The sequence below is a fragment of the Akebia trifoliata genome, chromosome 3, assembly GCF_017979445.1.
Source record: "Akebia trifoliata isolate Shusen 1 chromosome 3, ASM1797944v1, whole genome shotgun sequence".
NCBI lineage: Eukaryota > Viridiplantae > Streptophyta > Magnoliopsida > Ranunculales > Lardizabalaceae > Akebia > Akebia trifoliata.
In genome coordinates this window covers 25,615,203-25,639,938 of record NC_141377.1, presented here as the reverse complement: position 1 = coordinate 25,639,938, position 24,736 = coordinate 25,615,203, and positions in this window count along the sequence as shown.

The window sequence follows — 24,736 nt, the reverse complement described above, 5'->3', positions numbered from 1 at the left end:
CATGAAATATCCTTATGTTTTAATAAAGAACAACAATTTTACATCAAAAAGTTTGTCGATTGCCTGGTATGAATTATTGAACTATGATTTCAATCATATACATATATATACCTATTACACCCCGTGTTTTTAACTCGTATCTCGAAGAGATCAGATAGTGTTAGTTCTAGGAATATTCTAAAAGGATAACTTAGAGTAAACTACCCGAATTATGCTATGTTCATTTTTGTTAAAAACCGACTTTGCCATTAATTTCAAAATGATCGTAATATATACTTTAATTCGTAAGCAAGTTTGAATTCGATTTCTGGTGAAAAAGTTAATAAATCCTCGAATTTCGCGTTTAGCGGGACCCAAAATAGAAAATTTTCGTTAGAGGGAGAATCAGGAATATTCGACCACACAATTAGGACCGCAACAAAAAATTATTCAAAATGGTATACTCGTTTGTCATTTTTCGAGTCCGGATAGTTAAATTACGATCAAAACTAGAAATGATGGGAAAATTACAAGTATGCCCTCAGCTTTTTATAAAAGAAAGCAAACTTTTTATCTTTCTTATTTGTTGTCCTCTTCTCTAAAGAACCCACAAATCAACTCTTTTCTCAACCTAGGATTCTCCTCTCTTCACCTCAAGATCCATTGAGAAGGAATGACCGTTGAACCTCGACGAAGAAGACAAAGTTGTTGGCTACGACGATAGCTACAACCTCACCCTCCTTGTTAACCCATTCACGTTCGATTTCCTCACCCTCCATAAAAATTCAGCAAGCAAATTAGCTTATCATCAAACTTGGAGCTTCAACTTGTTAGTAGAGACTCGTCTTCTAGTGTAGAAGTAAAGGAGAGTGCCATCGTCGAAGGAGTTCCAAACCCTCGCCCACTTTGCACCAAACTCAACCCAACATCGAATCTTTTGCCACCAACCTTGATTATTGTGCGAGTTCATCACTTTCGACGTCCACAAACCAAGTAGGGGACTTTCAATTCCTATTGGTAACTTTAGATTTCTGAAATGTGCATTTAGGTTGTTTTAACAAAACTTATTGTTTGTTTTAAATCGTAGAAATCTTTGATTGAATTGGAATTCATGCTAAAAATAGAGGTTTGATGTGTCTTATTTATATTTTAAATGTTAAAATTCATGGGTGGGACAAAGGGTTTGAAGAACGGAACAAAGATCCAAAGAATGGATTGAAAAATCCAAAATTCGTAAGAAAGTTCAGTACTGTCGGCAGGACCGTCGGTTCCACCGACAGTCACCAATGACTATTCTGTCGGTTCCATCGATAAAATGAAGCTTCTACCGTCGATAATTATCTTCTGTCCGCAAGAACCATCGGTTTCACCGACAGAACAACCTTCTGCCGCCGATAGAACTGTTTTCAAACAGCCTCTTGCTCTAACTCTTGGACTGTGATCCTTATGACTTGCACATGATTTCCAATATTTTATTTCATTAAAAACATTTAAGTGACTTTAAGTTCTTTAATGAAATTAAGTTTTTACCCCCCATTTCGAAACAATGGGAATGGTTTCGAGATTCGAATCTCGAAGAATCAAAATCCAAATTTTGGTTTCAAGTACAAAATGTAGATTTCGACGTTTTCGGTAAATTTTTAAAATGTAATAACTTTCGCATTACTTTGAATTAAATTACAAAAACTATAAGATGTCGAATCTCGTGATCGAGATTTCTATTTCGAAAAATCTCGTTTTCAATTTTGAGAGCTTTGAAAAATTTAATTTCTGACACTTAGCCAAATTTTTCACCAGTTTTCCTTATTTTTAACAGCTTTGGTCCCATGCATCGTCGGGACCTCATTTTGAATAAAATCTAATGATTTTTTATGGAAAGACCAAAAATGACTTTGAAAGATTGAAAATGAATGGTTTGACTTGAAGAGACGAAAAGTGAGAATGTCGAGATAATGAAAAAAGGGAATGAACAGTAAAATGTCAGAATCACGCCCGAGGGTGATGTTTGCATTTTACATTGTATGTTGTGTATAGGTTAGTGAAAGGATATCCAGGTTATTAATGAAAGGGTTGGATGTTTATTTAAGATTATGTTAGTGCATGCACTGAATACTATTATTTATTTTAGGCCGGGGGGCCATAGTTTTATTGTAGGAACTGAATATCCATTCTCAACCATGTTCTGTTAATTTCTCTTTTGTTTTAAATGAAAAATCATATATATACGTAGCTATTTTGTGAGATGTTAAAGGGTTTGTGAATGCCTGAAGGGATAGTGCGTCACATCATCCGGAGGGTGCACTATCTTGAAATGTACGGTAGGACCACCAAGCTCATACGTGGTATGGGACGCGTATGAGAGTGGAGTCGTAACTGAAATCCGGGTCCATTTCTTTCTTATCTTTACCAGTGAACGTATATTGTAAAGATGGTCGTATACGAGTGAAGTATTATTTTAGGAATCACATACACGTCTGATAGGCATAGACGAAGATGATTGGTCAGTGATCACTAACAATATAGTAGTAGTCGAACATTTTGACACATCAAAAGAGACCCATTGCTTACGGTTACGCCAAACGACCCGCCTGAGCCGGATAAATGGTCACCAGTGTGATAAGTGTAGTGACCGACCACAAAATTAGGAACTAAAAGCTAGATTTACATTGTAACATCATGTCCCGATTAGAAGCGATCCAGTCGTGAATCCCAACGCTCAAATTTCATAACTCCATCACTTGTACTAGGTATCTGTGTTATATTTCGAATTATAAATTGAAAAGCATGTCTACTATTTCAATGTTGTCAACTGTATTTGCATAAATGGAAAATGTATAATGAGTATGGATGATTGATGTTATGCGTAATTTTTAAACTGTTTAGTTGCTCATCCCTAGTTATATGTACTAGTTAATCGTAGTTTCAATTGTAAAACTTGCATGTTTTGGAATGATGCAATATGATTATTCAAACACATTAGGTTAGGTTATTAGTAGGAATTTTTTGTGGACCTACTAAGTAACCATTGTTACTCACCCTTTTCTTCCATATTTTTTTTAGTTGCAGAGCCATTAGCCGAGAAACATCTGGTCGGTCAGATCGACGACTAGAGTCCGTTACTCGGTGAGCATCATGACTACTTCTATTAGGAGTCTGTTCATCCTAGGAGAGGTCTATGTTTTTGGGGCCGAGTGCTAGGTCTATGTTAGAGTGAGGAAAATTTTGTAATCTTATATATTTTTATTCCTTTTTGCGCAACTCTGACCTCGCTTTATGTTGTTCATAAATTTTTTCGTCTTCCGTTTTTTATTCTTGGTGGATATGCTATTTTATATAGGATTGTTTGGATCTGATTTATCAGGTTTAAGTTCTGTGAAACACTAACATAAATAGAGGAAACTATGCCAAAATTTTACTGTTCCACTAGTGCCTCGAGGCGGCCTTGGGATTGGTGTTAGCGTTTCGCGGGGCACTACAGATGGTATCAGAGCTCATTAGTAGTTCCTTATTGGGATTACGAACTCTTCCGTGTCTAGAGCCCATAGAGCTTAGTAAGATTAAGAAAAGATCTTAGGTTTGTTCAGTTAGTAATGAAAATGATGTTCATTACTAAATTCTTAATTAAGATATCGATAAATTCTTTCATAAGAACAACCTGAGCCTTATGATAATAGATGCCTTGTTGATGATGAACAAAAATTAGATGAGCGGATGGGGTAGAGGTAGAGGCCGAGGGAGAGGCCGAACTACAATAGAAACGGGACAGGCATCGGATCAGACCCCCGATCCGATAATAAAGCTAATGTAGTTCATGGGACAAATGGCTGAGTCCCAGAACAAGTTTAGGGAAGAGATGCTCGAGTCACAGGCTAGGCTAGCCGAGGAAGTAGTTGAGTTGAGAGAGCGTCAGGCTTCTTCACAAGAGGCCGATCCTATTCCACCCCCAGAGCCACCACATGAGCCATGGCCACAGGTTGTACCATTGAGGACTGCAAGAACTCCTCCACCCCAGGCACCGACAGACCCGGGGATGGGGCTATAGAACTTCCAGCAACTACGCCCACCTAGATTTGGAGGTTCTTCGGACCCGATTGAGGTTGAGAATGGGTTTTAAGGACCCGAGAGATTCTGAGCACTATGCAGTGCCCGAAAGACCAATAGGTACCGGTAGCTACATTTCAGTTTGATGGGGATGCTAACCATTGGTGGTGTTCTAAGAAAAATGTTTTGGGGGATGGACCTTTCGAGTGGTTCGATTTCGAAAGGATGTTCCTAGACCAATTCATATCTGAGACGGTCCGAGAGATCAAGCATCAAGAATTTTCAAGTTTGGTGCAAGGCAACCTGTCCGTTACAGACTATGAGCTAAGATTTATTAGGTTGTCAAGATACGCACCTGAGCTCATTTTGACCGACCTGTAGAAAACTCGTAGATTTTTCAGGGGACTGCAACCCTACCTAAGGGCCAAGATGTCATTGATAGAGACCACCACCTACAGAGACACAGTGAGTCGAGCTCAGAGGGTTGAGTGAGAGGATATGGAGTTACAAATTTCGAGGGGACAGACTAGTCGACCCTAGACTTCATTTCCCCCTAGGGCTGATCCGGCCAAGAGGCTGATGTTTTCGAGACCAAGAGCCTTTGGACCACGTATTCGCAGTATCGAGCTCCTGCACCGTCGAGTTATGGACCAATTGGGGCTTCAGTGAGGCCAACAGGGCCAAGGGGACCAACCAGACAGAGTGTGAGACCACCCATCCCACAGAGACCTATTCAGACAAGACTGTTAGCATGTTTTGGGTGCGGACAGATGGGACACATTAGGAAAAACTGCCCTTCATTACAGCAACAGTTAGGGGTGACTCCTACACCCCAAGGTAGAGTTTACCATCTGACTCAGTAGGAGATACCAGTGTCAGACGAGGTGTTAGAAGGTACAATTTTGATTTCCAACATTAAGATTCGAGTTTTGTTTGATACCGATTCTTCTAGATCATATATTTCCACTGATATTGCACGATTGCTAGAATTAGAGATTCTGACACAGACCAATTAAAGAAACTATCTACACTGTTTGGAGATCGACAGATAACTCAGAAATTATGTCGGAACTTGTAATTAGGATAAAAGACCAAGAGATGAGTACCGACCTCATGACATTAGATTGTTCTGACTTTGATGTCATTTTGGGGATGGATTGGCTAGTGTAGAACCATGCCCACGTTGATTGTTTCACGAGGTCGGTAGTCTTCAAATGACCGGGTTATCCGACAGTCAAGGTTTGAAGATCCAGGTATAGAGAAGACAGTCATTTATACAATCAGTTGGGGGACTTTGAGTATACCGGGATTAAAGACATCGACGGAAATGGTAGAGGTAGTCAGGGAATTTGGAGATGTTTTTCCCGAAGAGTTATCAGGTTTGCCTCCATGTTGTGAGATAGAGTTTTCTATCGATTTGGTACCAGGCATAGGGCCTATCTCCATTGCACCATACTGAATGGCCCCGGTAGAAACTCGAGAACTGAAAGCGTAGATTGATGAGCTTACTAACTTGAGGTTTATTCGATCGAGTTCCTCACCCTAGGGAGCACCGATTTTGTTTGTCAAGAAGAAGGATGGGTAATTCCGTTTATGTATCGACTATCGGAGGTTAAATCAAGTGACCATGAAGAATAAGTACCCCCTTCCGTGCATCGATGATTTATTTGACCAACTATAGGATGCCCAATACTTCTCTAAGATTGATTTGTGATCTAGGTATCACCAGTTGAGGATCCGGGACGCGGATATTTCGAAGACTGCATTTCAGACTAGGCTAGGGCACTTTGAGTATCTAGTGATGCCTTTCAGTCTGACGAATGCACCGGTAGCATTCATGGATCTGATGCACCGAGTATTTTGGGAGCACCTCGACAAGTTTGTCATTGTGTTCATAGATGACATTCTAATCTACTCTAAGTCGAGGGAGGACCATTAGAGACACCTTAGGATTACACTTCAGATTCTACGAGAACATAAGTTATATGCCAAGTTTAGCAAGTGTGAATTCTGACTCCAGAAAGTAAAGTTCCTAGGACACGTGGTGTCCAATGAAGGGATAGCAGTAGACCCTTCTAAGGTTGAAGTCGTGCTGATATTAGAAGTTTTCTTGGGATGGCCAACTACTATAGAAGGTTTATTAAGGGATTCTCCACTCTTGTAGTACCGTTGACGAGACTGACTCAGAAAAATGTCCGATTTGAATGGGATGACAAATGCAAGACTGCATTCCAAGAATTGAAGAAAAGGTTGACGACCGCTCCAGTTTTAATATCACCAACTTCGGGTAAAAGTCTAGCGATATTTACAGATGCTTCTGGGATTGGTTTGGGAGTTGTATTGATGCAATGTGGGAAGGTAGTAGCATACGCATCGAGGAAGTTGAAAAATCATGAGAAGAATTATCCCGTCCATGATCTTGAGCTAGTCGCTATAGTGTTCGCATTACATATTTGGAGACACTACCTATACGGAGAGAAGTTTGAAGTATTCTCCGATCATAAGAGTCTCAAGTACATATTCTCGCAACGGAATTTAAATATGAGGCAGTGACGTTGGATGGAATACCTTAAGACTGCAACTTTACCCTTGAGTATTACCCGGGAAAGCCAATGTGGTTGCCGATGCATTGAGTAGAAACACTGTAACTCGCATGATGATGAAAGAATGGCAGTTGCTTGAGTAAGCCATAGAAATAATGTTTGAGACTCCAAGGGAAACATACAGGCCACACATCTATTTGGGTACATTGAGGATTGAAAACGAGTTGATAACACGTCTTAAAGAAGCCCAGTAAGTAAATGAAGATGTAGGAGAATATGAACTGAGAGCTAGGGACCTGACCGACTTAAATTGGTCGATAAGATCAGATGAGGTTCTCAGATTTCGAGACAGGATGTGGATACCGAAGGACTCACAATTGAGGTCCAACATACTGGGTGAGGCACACAGTTCTCGATATTCAATACACCCAGGAGGTACGAAAATGTATAAAGACTTGCGAAGAAATTTTTGATTTCCGAGTATGAAAAAGGTAATTGCAGAATATGTAGGTAGATGCCTAACTTGCCAACAAGTCAAGGCAAAACACCGCAACCCAACAGGCTTACTCCAACCATTACCCATAACGTAATGGAAATGGGAGCATGTGACCATGGACTTCGTAGTCAGGTTACCGAAAGCCAGTGACGGGTCAGATGCCATATGGGTGATCGTATATCGACTAACGAAATCGGCACATTTCATCCCAATTCGAGTTTTATTTGGCGTTGATAGACTAAGTCAGATATAAGTAGCTGAGATAGTTCGACTACATGGGGTGCTGATTTCTATCGTGTTAGATAGGGATCCCAGATTTACTTCGCGATTCTGGGAAAGTCTACACAAAGTCATGGGTACTCAATTGAATTTCAGTACTGCTTTTCACCCACAGTCTGATGGACAATCCGAGCGAGTTATTCAGATTTTAGAAGATATGCTACAGGCATGTGTGTTGGATTTTGGAAGAAGTTGGAAGCACCATTTACCGTTGGTGGAATTCTCCTAGAAAAACAGCTTTCAAGCTAGTATTGGCATGGCACCATTTGAGGCTTTATACGGCAGGTCTTGTCAATCACCGATATGTTGGGCAAAAATAGGAGATGCCACGGTGTTGGGACATGAGATTGTTGAGGAAACTACTGAGACAGTGCGCATTATATGGGACAGACTAAAAATTGTTCAGAGTAGATAGAAAAGCTATGTAGACAAGCGACGTAGACCTTTGGAATTTTAAGTTGGGGATCGAGTATTCTTGAAAGTATCGCCCCGAAGAGAAATCTCCAGATTTGGCGTGAAGGACAAGTTAAAGCCGCGGTTTGTTGGACCATTTGAGATAGTTGAACGGAATTTTCCAGTGGCTTACAGATTGATCCTACCCCCGCAGCTCGAGCAGGTTCATAATGTATTCCATGTGTCCATGTTCAAGAATACTTGCTAGACCCCTCACACGTGGTAGACTTGCGGGAGTTAGAGGTAGACGATGACATATCATACAAGGAAGGTACGGTACAAATACTTGACAAGAGGGTAAAACAACTCAGATCTAAATCCATTCCTTTAGACAAAGTATTGTGGAGGCACCACAACGTTGAGGAAGCCACTTGGGAAAAAGAGGTCGAGTTATAGGCTAAGTACCGAGAACTGTTCTGAATACTAAGGTACTATCTTAATTTCAAGGATAAAATTTTTAATAAGGAGGGAGAATGTAACACCCCGTATTTTTAACTCGTATCTCAAAGAGATCAGATAGTGTTAGTTCCAGGAATATTCTAAAAAGATAACTTAGAGTAAAGTACTTGGATTATACTATATTAATTTTTGTTGAAAATCAACTTTTCCATTAGTTTCAAAATGATTGTAATATATACTTTAGCCCGTAAGCAAGTTTGAATTCGAGTTCGGGTGAAAAAGTTAACAAATCCTTGAATTTTGCGTTGAGCGGGATCTAAAACAGAAAATTTTCGTTAGAGAGAAAATCAGGATGATTTGACCACACCATTAGGACCACAATGAAAAATTAATCAAAATGGTATACTCGTTTGTCATTTTTCGAGTCCGGATAGTTAAATTACGATCGAAACTAAAAATGATGGAAAATTACAAGTATGCCCTCAGCTTTTTATAAAAGAAAGCAAACCGTCTTTCTTTCTTATTTGTTTTCCTCTTCTCTAAAGAACCCACACATCAACTATTTTCTCAACCTAGGGTTCTCCTCTCTTCACCTCAAGATCAGTTGAGAAGGAATGACCGTTGAACCCCGACGAAAAAGACAAAGCTATCGGCTACGACGATAGCTACAACCTCACCCTCCTTGTTAACCTATTCACGTTCGTTTTCCTCACCCTCAATCAAAAATTAGCAAGCAAATTAGGTTATCATAAATCTTAGGGCTTCAACTTGTTAGTAGAGACTCGTCTTCTAGTGTAGAAGTAAAGGAGAGTACCATCGTCGAAGTAGTTGAAACCCTCTCCCGCTTTGCACCAAACTCAACCCAACATCGACTCTTTTGCCACCAACCTTGATTATTGTGCAAGTTCATCACTTTCGGCGTTTACAAACCAAGTAGGGGACTTTCAATTCCTATTGATAACTTTAGATTTCTGAAATGTGCATTTAGGTTGTTTTAATAAAACTTATTGTTTGTTTCAAATCTTAGAAATCTTTGTTTGATTTGAAATCCATGCTAGAAATAGAGTTTTGTATGTTTTATTTACGTTTTAAATGTTAAAATTTGTGGGTGGGTCAAAGGGTTTGAAGAACAGAACAAAGATCCAAAGAATGGATTGAAAAATCCAAAATTCGTGAAAAAGTTCAGTACTGTCGGCAGGACCGTCGGTCCCACCGACACCCACCAATGACTATTTTATCTGACTATTTTATCGGTTCCACCGACAGAATGAAGGTTCTACCGTAGATAATTATCTTCTGTCGGTAGGAACCGTCGGTTCCACTGATAGAACAACCTTCTGCCATCGACAAAATTATTTTCAAACAGCTTCTGACTCTGACTCTTGGACTGTGATCTTTATGACTTGCACATGATTTCCAACCTTTATTTCATTAAAAATATTTAAGTGACTTTAAGTTCTTTAATGAAATTAAGGTTTTACCCCCCATTTCGGAACAATAGAAATGATTTCGAGATCCGAATCTCAAAGGATCAAAATCCAAATTTTGGTTTCAAGAACAAACCGTAGATTTCGATGTTTTCGATAAATTTTTAAAATGTAATAACTTTCGCATTACTTTGAATTAGATTACAAAAACTATATGGTGTCGAATCTCGTGATCGAACTTCTATTTCCAAAAAACTATTTTCAATTTCGAGAACTTTGAAAAATTGAGTTTTCGACACTTGGCCAAATATTCATCAGCTTTCCTTATTTTTAACAGCTTTGGTCCCGTGAATCGTCGGGACCTCATTTTGCATAAACTCTGATGTTTTTCGATAGAATGACCAAAATTGACTTTGAAAGTTTGAAAATGAATGGTTTGACTTGAAGAGATGAAAAATAAGAATGTCAAGAGAATGAAAAAGGGAATGAACGGTAAAATATCAGAATCACACCCGAGGGGTGATGTCTGCATTTTACATTCTATGTTGTGTGTAGGTTGGTGAAAGGATATCCAGGTTATTAATGAAATGGGTTGCATGTTTATTTAAGATTATATTAGTGCGTGCGCTGAGTACTGTTATTTATTTTAAGCCAGGGGGCCACAATTGTATGGTAGGAACTGGATATCCATTCTCAACCTTGTTCTGTAAATTTCTTTTTTGTTTTAAATGAAAAATCATATATATACGTAACTATTTTGTGAGCTGTTAAAGGGTTTGTAAATGCCTGAATGGATAGTGCGTCACATCTTCCGGAGGGATGCACTATCCTGAGATGTACAGTAGGGACCACCAAGCTCATACGTGGTATGGGACGTGTATGAAAGTGGAGTCTGAAAACGCCCTCGATCCGCGAGGTACACGGATCCGCTTTTGACCCTTGGGGTTTGGGAGTCGCCACCTAATTATTACGGTCTAGGAACCGAATATAGACTCGAAACAGATAAAAACGACTAATCTACTAAAGAAAAAAATAACTGAGTCTGGGGATCACATTACAGGGTTGGAAGGCGTTAGGCACCAACCCCGTCCCGGCCAATGCCGGTCTCTACTTATCCCAAATAAGACTACATTACTAACAAAAAATCTAGATAGAAAAAAAAATAAAAGAAATTTTACCTTCGAGCGCAACGATTCTATTCCCTCAGATATGACAAAACCGCTCTTTGTACCGTACTCCTTGCTTCGTTCTGTCTCCGGATATGATTTCTGATCTCCGAGACAAGGTATCTCTTTCTTAGATCTGGATTCTTCAAATTTTTTTATGAATTTTGGGATGTTTTCGAAGAGCTTTTAGGTATTTTTCAGGCTAAAATCGAATTATGGGTGTTAGGTAAGGAGTTGGGGCTTTAAAATTAGGGTTTATGGGAGGCTAGGGAAGCTTTTTGACCTACTTCTCTTAGGTTTTTTTATTTGATACAAAAATAGGGTTTGTTTAGATAGAATTAGTGTTTAATTAGAATTCTTTTAGATAGAATTATATTTTAATTAAAATTATTTTAGGTAGAGTTATATTTTAATTAGAATTATTTTAGGTAGAGTTATTATTTAATTAGAACTCTATTAGGGTTTTGACTTTTGGTCTTATTTGATTGACTTTAAAATTTTGACTTTAGTCTTACTTGATTGACTATAATATCTTGACTTTGCTCTTACTTGATTGAATTTAATATCTTGACTTTAGTCTTACTTGATTGACTTTAATATTTTGGAGAACCCCACTCTATTATATCTTTAATTCTTTGGACCCTTAAATGGAGGGGTCCTTGAATAAATATCTTGGCAACCATCAACAATTTTGCTTGAGAGTCTGATTGATCAAGTTTTTGGTTCAAAATATTTAAATTAATTTTATTAATGTTTCACTTTACATTATTTAATATTTTATTTATTAATTTCAAAATTTTTAATTATAAAAATTGTAAAATTATCGTTTTACCCTAAAAGAAGACTTTTTGTGTTTTAAGTTAGTTGTTGATGTTCTAGGATGTTTTAGAATCAATTTTTCGTAAGGAATTCAATGGAAATATTGGTTTGTGTCATTTATGAAATTTTTTGTGCGGAATGATCGTGAACTTTATGAGGGCATTTTCGTAATTTTGTCAAATTTTGTGAAAATTTGCAAAATGATTTATTTGATTTCGATTTGTTATTTTATGTGTTTTAATGGATTTTCCTAAGCGTCACGTAGGCTTTAGGGATGTTTTAAGATTAGGGGTATTTTAGTAATTTGATCATTTTTGGTGATTTTTATCGTAAAACTTCTTTTTGTCTGCAAGATGATGATTTCTATGTTTCTAGGGTCATATTTTCCTAGCGTAGCATGATTTCTATATTTTTGTCAGTTCGAGATACCTCATCTGGATTTCTGAAACATATCTAGTAACAAGATAAAGTATTGGAATAAACATCTATCATTGGGAACTGTTGCGATCGGGTTGACGAGTTGATTAATCAGGCGAATGCAAAAATTGGATGTCTACAGATGCCCCTCTTTGGCAGAGGGTTGAAGCAAACTAGATAGCAAATCTATTTTGGTAGATAGTGCGATATCCGAATGCCAAAGCTAGTGACAGTTTATTTTGCTACTTGATTTAGCAATTCGTCGGGGCGTTCGTATCCTTGAGTGTAAAACTCTCCCCCAACTAAAAAATGTCAGGTCCTTGAGCGTGAACTCTCACTGACGGTGTCAGATCCTTGAATTTTAAAGAATTCTCCTTGACTAATGTAACAACTGTGCAAATGTGTGCACTTAAAATCTAAGATAAATTTCAAAGAGTTTGAGTAAATCTGAGCATAAAGTGATTATAAATTGAGCATAAAGTGAGCATAATTTGAGCATAATCTGAGCATAAACTGGGCATAAACTGAACATAATCTGAACATAGCCTGAGTATAAACTGAGCATAATTCTGAGAAAACCCTCGACGGATTGACTTATGATAGATGCAGTGAGAACACCACTGAAATATTTTGTAACATCTTCTTTGGTCTCGTTGGTGTTTTCATTTCATCGAGCGAGTATCTATTCCATGTCAAACAACACTCAAGCTTGCACCTAACATATCCTCATCAGACCACACGAACAAGTTTTTTGAAATTTCTAAGTAAATTCATTGTCCCTTCATGTTCCTCAAGGGATAAGATGGTTTCTATTTAAATCTCTTTAGAAAATATTTTTTGTTTCGAAGTCAAAGACCTTTACTTTCTCGATTAAAGGTTGAGCCAGATTCTTATCTTCTTGTTCAGGAAAAAAATCTATTAGATTATTAGTTAATTCGTTAATGCACTCGAGGTATTCAGAAATTTCCTTTATCCAATCAAATTCAGATGGGGGCGACAAATACCTTTATGACTCAACAAACTAACTCGACTCAACAAAAAAAAGAGTCGACTCGAAAAGAAGACATGACCTTACTGGAAAAAAAGGACTCGAACTAACCCAAATGACTCATGAAAACTCAAGACTACCCACAACGGACTTGATTAGGACTGAGGACTTAGACATTACTTACAACCGGCATGACTGAGGCACTGTGATATTTAAAGAACAACTGGGCGATGTTGAGAAATTTTGAGGTCATTTATGACTGTTGACTTGATATTGACGTTTACTCTAACTGACCGAATTTACAATCCTACCTAGTAACCCCATCAAATGTGAATTATCAATTCCAGTGTTACCCCTTGATAATATTTTAAATTAGCCCTGAGATTTTATTGAATTATGTACACCAACCATTAAAAAATTCATCCATAAAAGGAAAATAATTTTATTGCACTCTTGAAAAATAATGTTTTTATTGAATAATAATTTTCACAAACATATTTCAATAATTTTTCATGCAAAAATAAATCTTTTGTAAATCATTTTTTTCTTTGAAAAATATTTTTCTTTATTAATTTTTTTTTTGGAAAGCATTTTCTTTTAGAAAACTTTTTTGGGAAAGCATTTCCTTTTGGAAAATCTTATTCTTCTGGAAAACATTTTACTTTTGGAAAGCATTTCTCTTCTGAAAAATAATTTTCTTCTTTTAAAATAGGTTAAAAATCCAAATTAGAAAAAAGTTTGAATTTCATTTTTATTCAAATGCCTCGGCCCATGATGATCGTTGGATCGAGATTGACTGGGTTAAGTTTAAAATAGATTTTTTATTGGGTTGGTGTACCCAGTGATACTGTAATTTCAAATCAGGTTAAACAATAAAAAATTTATCCTTGATGACAAACCCGCACATTCCTGATCTCATCATTTATATAAATTCATCTCATCATTCAAATACATTCTGATCTCATCATTCACATACATTCATCTCATCATAAGGTCTCATTCAATGAACAACTCGGGAACACCCACGATAAGTTTGAGTCGTGGCCTACAGGGAAGGTTTCTAGACTCTAAGCTTACTATATGCAATGCATTTTTATCTGGTCACCCTAGCTCAAATACACCTATATACCTCTCGAGCGTACTCAATCAAACGGTATGTGGTAACTTAGTTTGATATACCATATAAGTGATAATCTAAAACTTCAACTCACTTCTCTGAAGTCAAAAACAACTAGTTTGATCCCCAGTTGAGAGGTGGTACACGATGTTGAGCAAGGGCCCACTTAAATACCTCTCGTTTAGAATAGACGTAATCTATCCCCTCGTACAGCAGGGTACAGCGGGGCAGGATCTCACTTAGCTACTGGTTTTGATCAAGAAGTGCAATTGATGTACTTGGATTATCTTTTATATACCTATGGGTACGGGTCAAGAGTTGTAGCTTTCATAAATGATTTGGCATCCCACAAAGGGACCGACCACGTACTAGTACTACGTTGGCAATCGGGACATGTGACTGTGTGGCTCACAATAGGTCAAAGGCTCAGGTCGCTCCAGCCTAGGTGCATCGATATACCTTTCAGAGTCACCTGATCAGACGGTACTGATGCCCCAGTTTGATATACCTTAAAGTACTTGACTGGAGTTGTGATTTTCATGAATGACGTCGCGTCTCCGAAGAGACCGGACCACGCACTAGTGCCACGTTGGCTATATGGGAAGTGCAAAACAGTAAACGTGCATGTGGTGTATGCAAAACAGGGTGGGGTGTGCCCGAGGCCTTTTCTCGAATAAATGGGCCCATGGGCCAGATCAAACTAATCAAACCATCAACATATGGATATCGAATAAATATTGATAAAAAATACAGAAATATCCAAAATATCCAATTCGAAATCAAAGCATGTATATATCCATTAAAATCATGGCATTTCAGATAATCAATCAATGAACATAACATAGAATAATTGATCAGATCCAATATTGAAACATGCGCAAAAATAAAAAATAAAAATTATATATTTTTTTTTGGAATTTTAGGAATTTTTTTTTGCATTTTTGAATTTAGGACTCATCTAATTTCTCAATGAGAACTTGGGTTATCTCGACTAACACATTAAGATTTCAAAATTACTAAGGGTCATTAGGCCACGTGATTCCCTTATTGATAATCTAATTTCACGGCTTTTACAATTTTGATTGGAAAAGATTTGGATCCAAAAAGGGAAAAAAATCAATTTTAAAAATGAAAAATTTAAGTCCAAGGTTTTGAAAATGAGTGATTATGAAATCTTAAATCGAAGTTTAAGATGACATAAAAAAAAAAAATTTTAAAAAAAATTGAAAATTTCTTTTAAAAGTTCATGGAATTTTGTTTGCCACAAACACGTGGCATTAGATCACCCTTTTGGATGCCACGTGGCGAAATTGATAACCCTTAGTAAGGAAGAGACCTTACTAAATTAGTAAGACTAGCTCCCTTTCTTTGCTTATTATTTTTTTTTTTAAAAAAACAAACACCAAAATCTGTCGAGTTCAACGTTCCTAATAGAAATTCGAAACCGCGAGTTTGAAATCGTTGGTCCAAATTGGAAAAAACAAAATCAGTTTTTAAAAAAAAAAAAACAAAAAACGTGCTGAATAAAAAAAAATTCCTTTTCGATCTCAAAAGGTTCAAACCAGATTTCTTATCGTTCATCCGAGGCTCCGAATAGCCTGATTAAAGGTTTTCAACTAAACCAACAAGTTAGCTTTGTTTCTCCACATAGATGAATCCAAACTATTTTACTCCTTTGTTCTTCAAGTTTCTCAAAACAGAACCTTAATGATCACGATGATCATAACATGAAAGTCCATCACTTCTCACCACTATCATGAAGAAATAGCAATCTTTAAGAGATTCAAATAATTGAGACAGATTAAACAAATACTTACATCCTAAATTTCTAATTGATCTCAATTCAAGGAATCGCTCCAAACACACACACACACACAGAGATAGGGAGAGAGAGAGAGAGAGAGGTATCTCTCTTTGCTACCTCTCTTCCATACAGGTGAACAAGAAACGAAAACGTGTCTCTGCTGCCTCCTCTCCACGCAGATAAAAGAAACAAAAAAAAAACGGCCACCATTAACGCTCTGTTAGAGCTTGATATTGACGCAGAAGCATTCATGGGACCCAATCCATTGGCCACGGTTTTCGTTCACCTCTATTACCGATTACAAAATTTCCATGTTTGATCAAAACACAGCAACGTTCTTGGTTCAGATTCAAAACTTACAAATCAGATTTTCAACGGAAAATCCATAAATCTTGTGTTCTCTTATTTTTTTCAAGAAAAAAGATTGAGATCCTACTCTTCTACGCCGAATCATGAGTCCAACGTCGATCAAAACAGCAACCTAGAACTTTTTCTTCGACAACAAGAGAAAGATCGATTTTTCTCTTGATTAAATCGTTTGGACTCTAATCGGTTTCAAGAAGAGCTAACAGTTCTCCACTCTAAATCGAAAGAAATCAGCAATTTTATGTGGATTTTCAAATCATATGGACTGATTTCAATTGATCGACAGAAAGAGACCGGTTTAGTCTCTATTGAAATAAAACGGTGAAACCAAGTGCATAGCCTTTGAAGAAGATGATGTGGGGAGAGAAAAAAAACATTTTATTCATGACACACCAATTACATTAACATGTTGTTGCTGTTAAAGGGGCGTGAAGAAAATAAAGAAAACTAATAAAAAACTTTTATTCTTGCCCCCAACTAGACCTTGTTGTTAGCAGAACCTAAATTTTTATTTTTTTTTATTGTTTTATTTTTTTGTTTGTTTTTTTTTTTATAATTTGTTATTGACGAACATAACAAAATTATTTTTTTATTTATTATTATTTTTTTCTATTTTTTTATTATTGTTAAATTGTCAAACAACATATCAATCATACCTAAAAATAAATAAATAAATATATAAATAAATAAAAATCTATACACGTAATAAAACACATGGTCCAATAATTACTACCCCTTCCTTAATAAAACCATTTGAAATCTCATATTATTTGAGGTCTTTTCGAATAATCCTTGGTTGAACCAAAGTAAATCATATGCCAAATCAAGGCATTCAAAATCGAATTGAATGATGTTAATAAAGGATAATACAGACCCAATAATCCAAATAATACAAATGGGTCATTCCCCATGTCATTATCCTTCGATATCCTGCATTATCTAGGGTCATTATGAATGTCCCCAAATTGAACCATACCAAAGGTGTGTCCAACAAAAATATTTGACATCCCAATCAATGATCAACCATAGAGCCAAAAGAATGATAAAAATAATAAAAAAATAAAACAAAATCAAAACTAGGTCCCACTGGTAATGCTTCCCATAATTGGGGTTTTTCAAGTCTGATCGTCAATAATCTCTAGTGGAGTCGTCAATGAAAGCGCCCTCAATCCGCGGGGTGCGGGGATCCACTTTTGACCCTTGAGGTTTGGGAGTCGCCACCTAGTTATTACTGTCTAGGAATCGAATATAAACTCGAAATGGATAAAAATGACTAATCTACTAAAGAAAAAAAAAATTGAGTTCGGGGATCACATTACGGGGTTGGAAGGTGTTAGGCACCAACCCCGCCCAGCCAATGCCAGTCTCTACTTATCCCAAATAAGACTACATTGCTAAAAAAAATCTAGATAGAAAAAAAAATAAAAGAAATTTTACCTTCGAAGATAACGATTCTATTCCCTCAGATCTGATAAAATCGCTCCTTGTACCGTACTCCTTGTTTCGTTCTGACTCAGAATCTGATTTCTGATTTCCGAGGCAAGGTATCTCTTTCTTAGATCTGGATTCTTCGAATTTTTTTTATGGATTTTGGGGTATTTTTGAAGGGCTTCTAGGTATTTTTCAGGCTAAAATCGAAAGTATGGGTGTTAGATAAGGAGTTGGGACTTCAAAATTAGGGTTTATGGGAGGCTAGGGAAGCTTTTTGACCTACTTCTCTAAGAATTTTTTATTTGATACGAAAATAGGGTGTGAAGACCCCTATTTATAGATTTTTTTAAGGATTTGTTTAGATAGAATTAGTGTTTAATTAGAATTCTTTTAGTTAGAATTATATTTTAATTAGAATTATTTTAGGTAGAGTTATATTTTAATTAGAACTCTATTAGGGTTTTGACTTTTGGTCTTATTGATTGACTTTAAGATTTTGACTTTAGTCTTACTTGATTGACTTTAATATCTTGACTTTGGTCTTACTTGATTGACTTTAATTTTGACTTTAGTCTTACTTGATTGACTTTAATATCTTGACTTTAGTCTTACTTGATTGACTTTAATATTTTGGAGAACCCCACTCTATTATATCTTTAATTCTTTGGACCCCCAAATGGAGGGGGTCCTTGAATAAATATCTTGACAACCATCAACAATTTTGCCTGAGAGTCTGATTGATCGATTTTTTGGTTCAAAAATTTTAAATTAATTTTATTAATGTTTCACTTTACATTATTTAATGTTTTATTTATTAATTTCGAAAATTTTAATTATAAAAATTGTAAAATTACCGTTTTACCTTCGAAGAGGACTTTTTGTGTTTTAAGTTGATTTTTGATGTTCTAGGATGTTTTAGAATCAATTTTTTGTAAGAAATTCAATAGAAATATTGGTTTGTATCATTTATGAAATTTTTTGTGCGGAATGGTCGTGAACTTTATGAGGGGCATTTTCGTAACTTTGTCAAATTTTGTGAAAATTGGCAAATTGATTTATTTGATTTCGATTTGTTATTTTATGTGTTTAAATGAGTTTTCCTAAATGTCACGTACGCTTTAGGGATCTTTTAAGGTTAGGGGTATTTTAGTAATTTGATTATTTCTTAGTGATTTTTATCGTAAAACTTCTTTTTGTCTGCAAGATGATGATTTCTATGTTTCTAAGGTCATATTTTTCTAACGTAGCATGATTTCTACAGTTTTGTCAGTTCGAGATACCTCATTCGGATTTTCGAAACATATCTAGTAACAAGATAAAACATTGGAATAAACATCCATCATTAGGAATCGTTGTGATCGGGTTGACGAGTTGATTAATCAGGCGAATGCAAAAAAGGGGTGTCTACAGAGTTGCAATTGGAATCTGGGTCCATTCCTTTCTTATCTTTACCAGTGAACGTGTATTGTAAAGGTGGTCGTATATGAGTGGAGTGTTATTTTGGGAATCACATGCACGCCTGATAGGCATAGATGAAGATGATTGGTTAGTAATCACTAACAATCTAGCAGTAGTCGAACGTTCTTAACACATCGAAAAGAGATCCATTGCTTACGATCTCGTTAAACGGCCTGCCTGAACCGGATAAATGGTCAGTATTATGGTAAGTGCAGCAACCAACCACAAAATCAGGAACTAAAAGCTAGATTTACGTTATAACCTCATCTCCCGACTGGGAGCGATCCAGTCGTGAATCCCAACGCTCAAATTCCAGTACTCCACCACTTATACTATGTATCTGTGTTATATTTCGAATTATAAACTGAAAAGCATGTCTACTATTTCAATGTTGTCAACTGTATTTGCATAAATGGAAAATGTATAATGAGTATGGATGATTGATGCTATATGTAATTTTTAAACTGTTTAGTTTCTCATTCCTTGCTATATGTACCAGTTAATCGTAGTTTCAATTGTAAAACTTGCATGTTTTGGAAAGATGCAGTATGATTATTCGATCACGTTAGGTTAGGTTATTAGTAGGAATTGTTTTTGGACCTACTAAGTAACCATTGTTACTCACCCTTTCCTTTCATATTTTTTTTAGTTGCAGAGCTTACAGTTGGTGAAGCGGGTGTTCAGCCATTAGCCAAGGAACATCTGGTCGGTCAAATCGATGATCAGAGTCCATTAACCGGTGAGCATCATGACTATTTCTACTAGGAGTCTGTTCATCCTAGGAGAGGTCTATGTTTTTGGGGCCGAGTGCTAGGTCTATGTTAGAGTGAGGAAAATTTTGTAATCCTGTATATCTTTATTCTTTTTTACACAACTCTGACCTCGCTTTATATTGTTCATAAATTTTTTCATCTTCCGTTTCTTATTCATGGTGGATATGTTGCTTTATACAAGATTGTTTGGATCTGGTTTATCAGGTTTGAGTTCCGTAAAACACTAACATAAACAGAGGAGTCCATGCCGAAATTTCGAGGCGCCACCTAGTGCCTCGAGGCGGCCTTGGGATTGGTGTTAGAGTTTCGCGGGACGCCACAATACCTCCATCTAATACTAATTTTTGATATTATGTATCATCTTTAACAGATTATCAATAAGTTGAAATTGATCGATTATGAACTTTGTGAGGTCGTCCTTGCTTCATTTTGTAAGGGTTATAAGAGAAAAGAGGAAAATGGTCTTCAGCTTAAAAAGAAAAACTTAGAGGAGGTTGATAAGTTGGAGAAAAAAAATAACGATGATGGAATAGAAGTTGAAAGATCATTCTAAAGTTATTCAAGAATTGAAAAAGGACATCAAATGTTTGAAGTCTTATAATGAATCTAGTGCTAAGGTATTGTCTATGTATCATATGTGATAAATCCACATAATAGGTTACATCCACTTAGAAATCATTATGAATGATTGTTTTAATATCTAACAGTACAATATTAAATTCGATAAAGCCTCGGACTTTGTGCCTTCGAAAATCAAGTCATCTCCACATACCAAAACCTTCGTCGATCCTTCGGATATACCTAAGGCATCTACCCCTACGAAGGGCTCAGACGATCTTTCAAGTATATCACAGTCATCTCTTGTGACAATGGCCTCTAGTGTTCCTTTTGGTATACACAAGGTGTAGCGCCCCGCCAAACGCTAACACAAATCCCAAGGCCAAATCCCAAGGTACTAGGTGGCACCTCGAAATTTCGACATGGTCTCCTCTATTTATGTTAGCATTTCACGGAACTCAAACCTGATAAACCAATTTATAACAAAACCTGTATATAAAAATGTAGATACAAGAAAATAACAGCGGAAGACTAATTACATCTAACATGTAAGCAGATCAGAGTGCGGAAGATTTATCAATATACAGGTTTACCAAAACACTCCTACTCTAACATAGGCCTAAACTCTCAATCCAAAAACTACATACATCCTGGGTGAAACCGACAACACTAAGGGATGTGGCCCTAGTGCTCACCAGGCAATAAAATCTGATCGACCAGATACTCCTCCATTACTGACTCTACGCCTGCCTCAGTAGCTACAAATGCTGAAACTAAAAAAAATAGGAAGGAAAGGGTGAGTAACAATGGCTACTCAGTAAGTCCACAGCCAATTCCTACTAATAACCCTTCCTAAGTATGATCGAATAAAGCATAATGAACATTTTAATACATGCAAGGTCTTACAAGATAACATACGATCAACTGGTACATATAGCCAGGGATGAGCAACTAAACAGTTTAAAAATTACACATAACATCAATCATCCATACTCATTATACATTTTCCATTTTATGCAAATAATGTTGACAACATTAAAATAATAGACATGCTTCTCAGTTTGTAATTCGAAATATAACAACATATACATAATACAAGTGGTGGAGTATTGGAATTAAAGAGTTGGGATTCACGACTGGATCGCTCCCAGTTAGGACATGATATTCCCCAATAACATCGTAGTTCCTGATTTTGTGGCTGGTCGTGTCTACCACGCTTGCGGGACCATTTATCCGGCTCAGGCTGGCCGTTTGACGTGACCGTAAGCAATGGGTCTCTTTTCGATGTGTCAGAACGTTCGACTACTACTAGATTGTTAGTGATCACTGACTAATCATCTTCGTCTATGCCTATCAGGCATGCATGTGATTCCCAAATGACACTCCACTCGTATACGACCACCTTTACAATACACGTTCACTGGTAAAGATAAGAAAGGAATGGACCCGGATTCCAGTTGTGACTCCACTCTCATACGCGTCCCATACCACGTATGAGTTTGGTGGTCCCTACCGTACATCCCAGGATAGTGTACCCCTCCGGATGATGTGACACACTATCCCTTCAGGCATTCACAAACCCTTTAATATCTCACAAAATAGCTACGTACATATATGATTTTTCATTTAAAACAAAAGAGAAATTAACAGAACAGGGTTGAGAACGGATATCCAGTTCCTACCATGCAACCGTGGCCAATCGGCCTAAAATAAATAACAGTACTCAGCGCAAGCGCTAACATAATCGGAAATAAACATGCAACCCTTTCATTAATAACCTGGATATCCTTTCACTAACCTACACACAACATACAATGTAAAATGCAGACATCACCCCGCGGGTGTGATTCTGACATTTTACCGTTCATTCCCTTTTTCCATTCTCTCAACATTCTCATTTTTCATCCTTTCAAATCAACCATTCATTTTCAATCTTTCAAAGTCATTCTTTTGGTCTTTCCATTGAAAACCCTCAAAGTTTATTTAAAAACAAAGTCCCAGCGATGCTCGGGACCAAGGCTGTTAAAAATAGAGAAAGCTGGTGAAAATTTGGCTAAGTGTCAAAAACTCAATTTTTCAAAGTTCTCGAAATTAAAAACGGATTTTTCGAAATGAAAGTCTTGATCATGAGATTTGACACCATATAATTTTTGTAATCTAATTCAAAGGAACGCGAAAGTTATTTCATTTTGAAAACTTGCCGAAAACGTCGAAAAATACGTTTTGTTCTTGAAACCAAAATTCGGATTTTGATCCTTTGAGATTTGGATCTTGAAACCATTCCCATTGTTCCGAAATGGGGGGTAAAACCTTAATTTCATTAAAGAACTTAAAGTAAATGGAAAGTAAAAGTTAAAGAGGAAGTCAAGCCAAGAGTCAGAGTCTGTTTTTGACTCAGAACAGTGCTGTCGGCAGCAGAACCTTGTTCTGTCGATGGAACCGATGGTTCCTGCCGACATAAGAAAATTTTCGGTGGAAGAAGCTTCATTCTGTCGGTGGGACCGACAGAATGCCTTCGGTAGGTGTCGGTGGAACCGACCCTTCCCACCTACAGCCTGAACCTCGCTCGCGATTTTTGGGTTTTTCGATCCCTTTTTCGATTTCTTCTTCCATTCTTCGAACCATTCGACCCACCCACGATTTTGTTATCAAAATTCGATAAAACGTAAACAAAACACCTACTTCTATCATGAATTTGAAATCAAAACACCAATTTCTACCATTTAAATGCAAACAATAAGTTTTGTTTCAAAACCCTAAATGCACATTTGAGAAATCTAAAGTTACCAATAAGAATCGGAAGTCCCTTACTTGGTTGTGAACGCCAAGGATACAAGCTAGCACTACAAATCAGGGTTGGATGGCTCAAGAGTCTACAATGAAGTATATACCTAGCTCCTAACTCGATGAAGGCCTCGGATGGAATGTGTTGAGGTTTACTCGAGCTACCCGGCTGGTTTTGATGGAGGATGGAGAAAACAAACAAGAATGAACAACCAAAGGTGGTGAAGTTGTAGCCCTCGTCGTGGCCGACAACTTTGCCTTCTTCGTCGAGGTTCAACTCGGACTCGTTCGCTCACAAACTTGACGAAAATGGGTCGAAACCCTAGGGTGGAGAAGTGGCTGTCGTTTGGGGTTTTCTTAGAGAAGAAGAGGAAATAATGAAATAAAAGAAATCAGATTCCTTTGTATAATAAAGCTGAGGGGCATACTTGTAATTTCCCCCTTATTTCTAGTTTCGATCGTAACTTAACTATTCGGACTCGGAAAACGACAAACGAATATACCATTTCGAATAATTTTTCGATTCGGATCTAATGGTGTCATCAAATATTTTCGATTCTTGCTCTAACGAAATTCCACTATTTTAGGTCCCACTTAACACGAAATTCGAGGATTTTATAACTTCTCTATCCGAATTCGAATTCGAACTTGCTTACAGGCTAATGTATATATTCTGATCTTTTTGAATCTAATGGCGAAGTCGATTTTCCTCAAAATTAATCATAGCAATATTCAAGTATTTTACTCTAAATCTCTCGTTCTACACTTTCCTCCCAATCTCACCATTTAATTTCCTCGAGATATGAGTTAAAAATCCGGGGTGTTACACAAGGCATCTCCCTCCACAAATGCTTCCACAAATGAGTATCTACCTAACAAAGAGAAAGTTGGAATCGATGATAAAAAGACACTTGAAACAATACCAATGAACTAGTCACCTGAGGTATCATTCTCTTCGTCTACGAAGTACAAGGTACCTTGCATGAACAATGTTTAAAATGGTTTTAAAAAAAATCATTTGATTTAGTTTTTATGATCATGTCATATTTCTTCTTATTCAGCTGTCTACTAAGGTTGATAACGGGCGTAGTTCGCATAATATTTTCAAATCTAATTATCTCAATAATGACCAAAATTCAGAATTGAAATTCAACGCTGATAAGATATGTATAAAGTTAATATTTAAAAATTTAATGTAAAAAAATTCACTCACATCCGGCTTCATGTGTTGTTTAATTTTTAGATTTATATGTTTTTGGTTTGAAAATTGTTATCTATATAATAAATGCCTTTTCAACAATACCTCTCTAACCTGTATTTTCTATAGATTGGACCCTCATCTCCTCCTATAAAGTTAGAGTCTGAAGACATCGACATTCTAGCTAGGGAGAAATCATCTAATTTTGATCAAAAGGTGTGTGATCGTTTGTCTTACAAT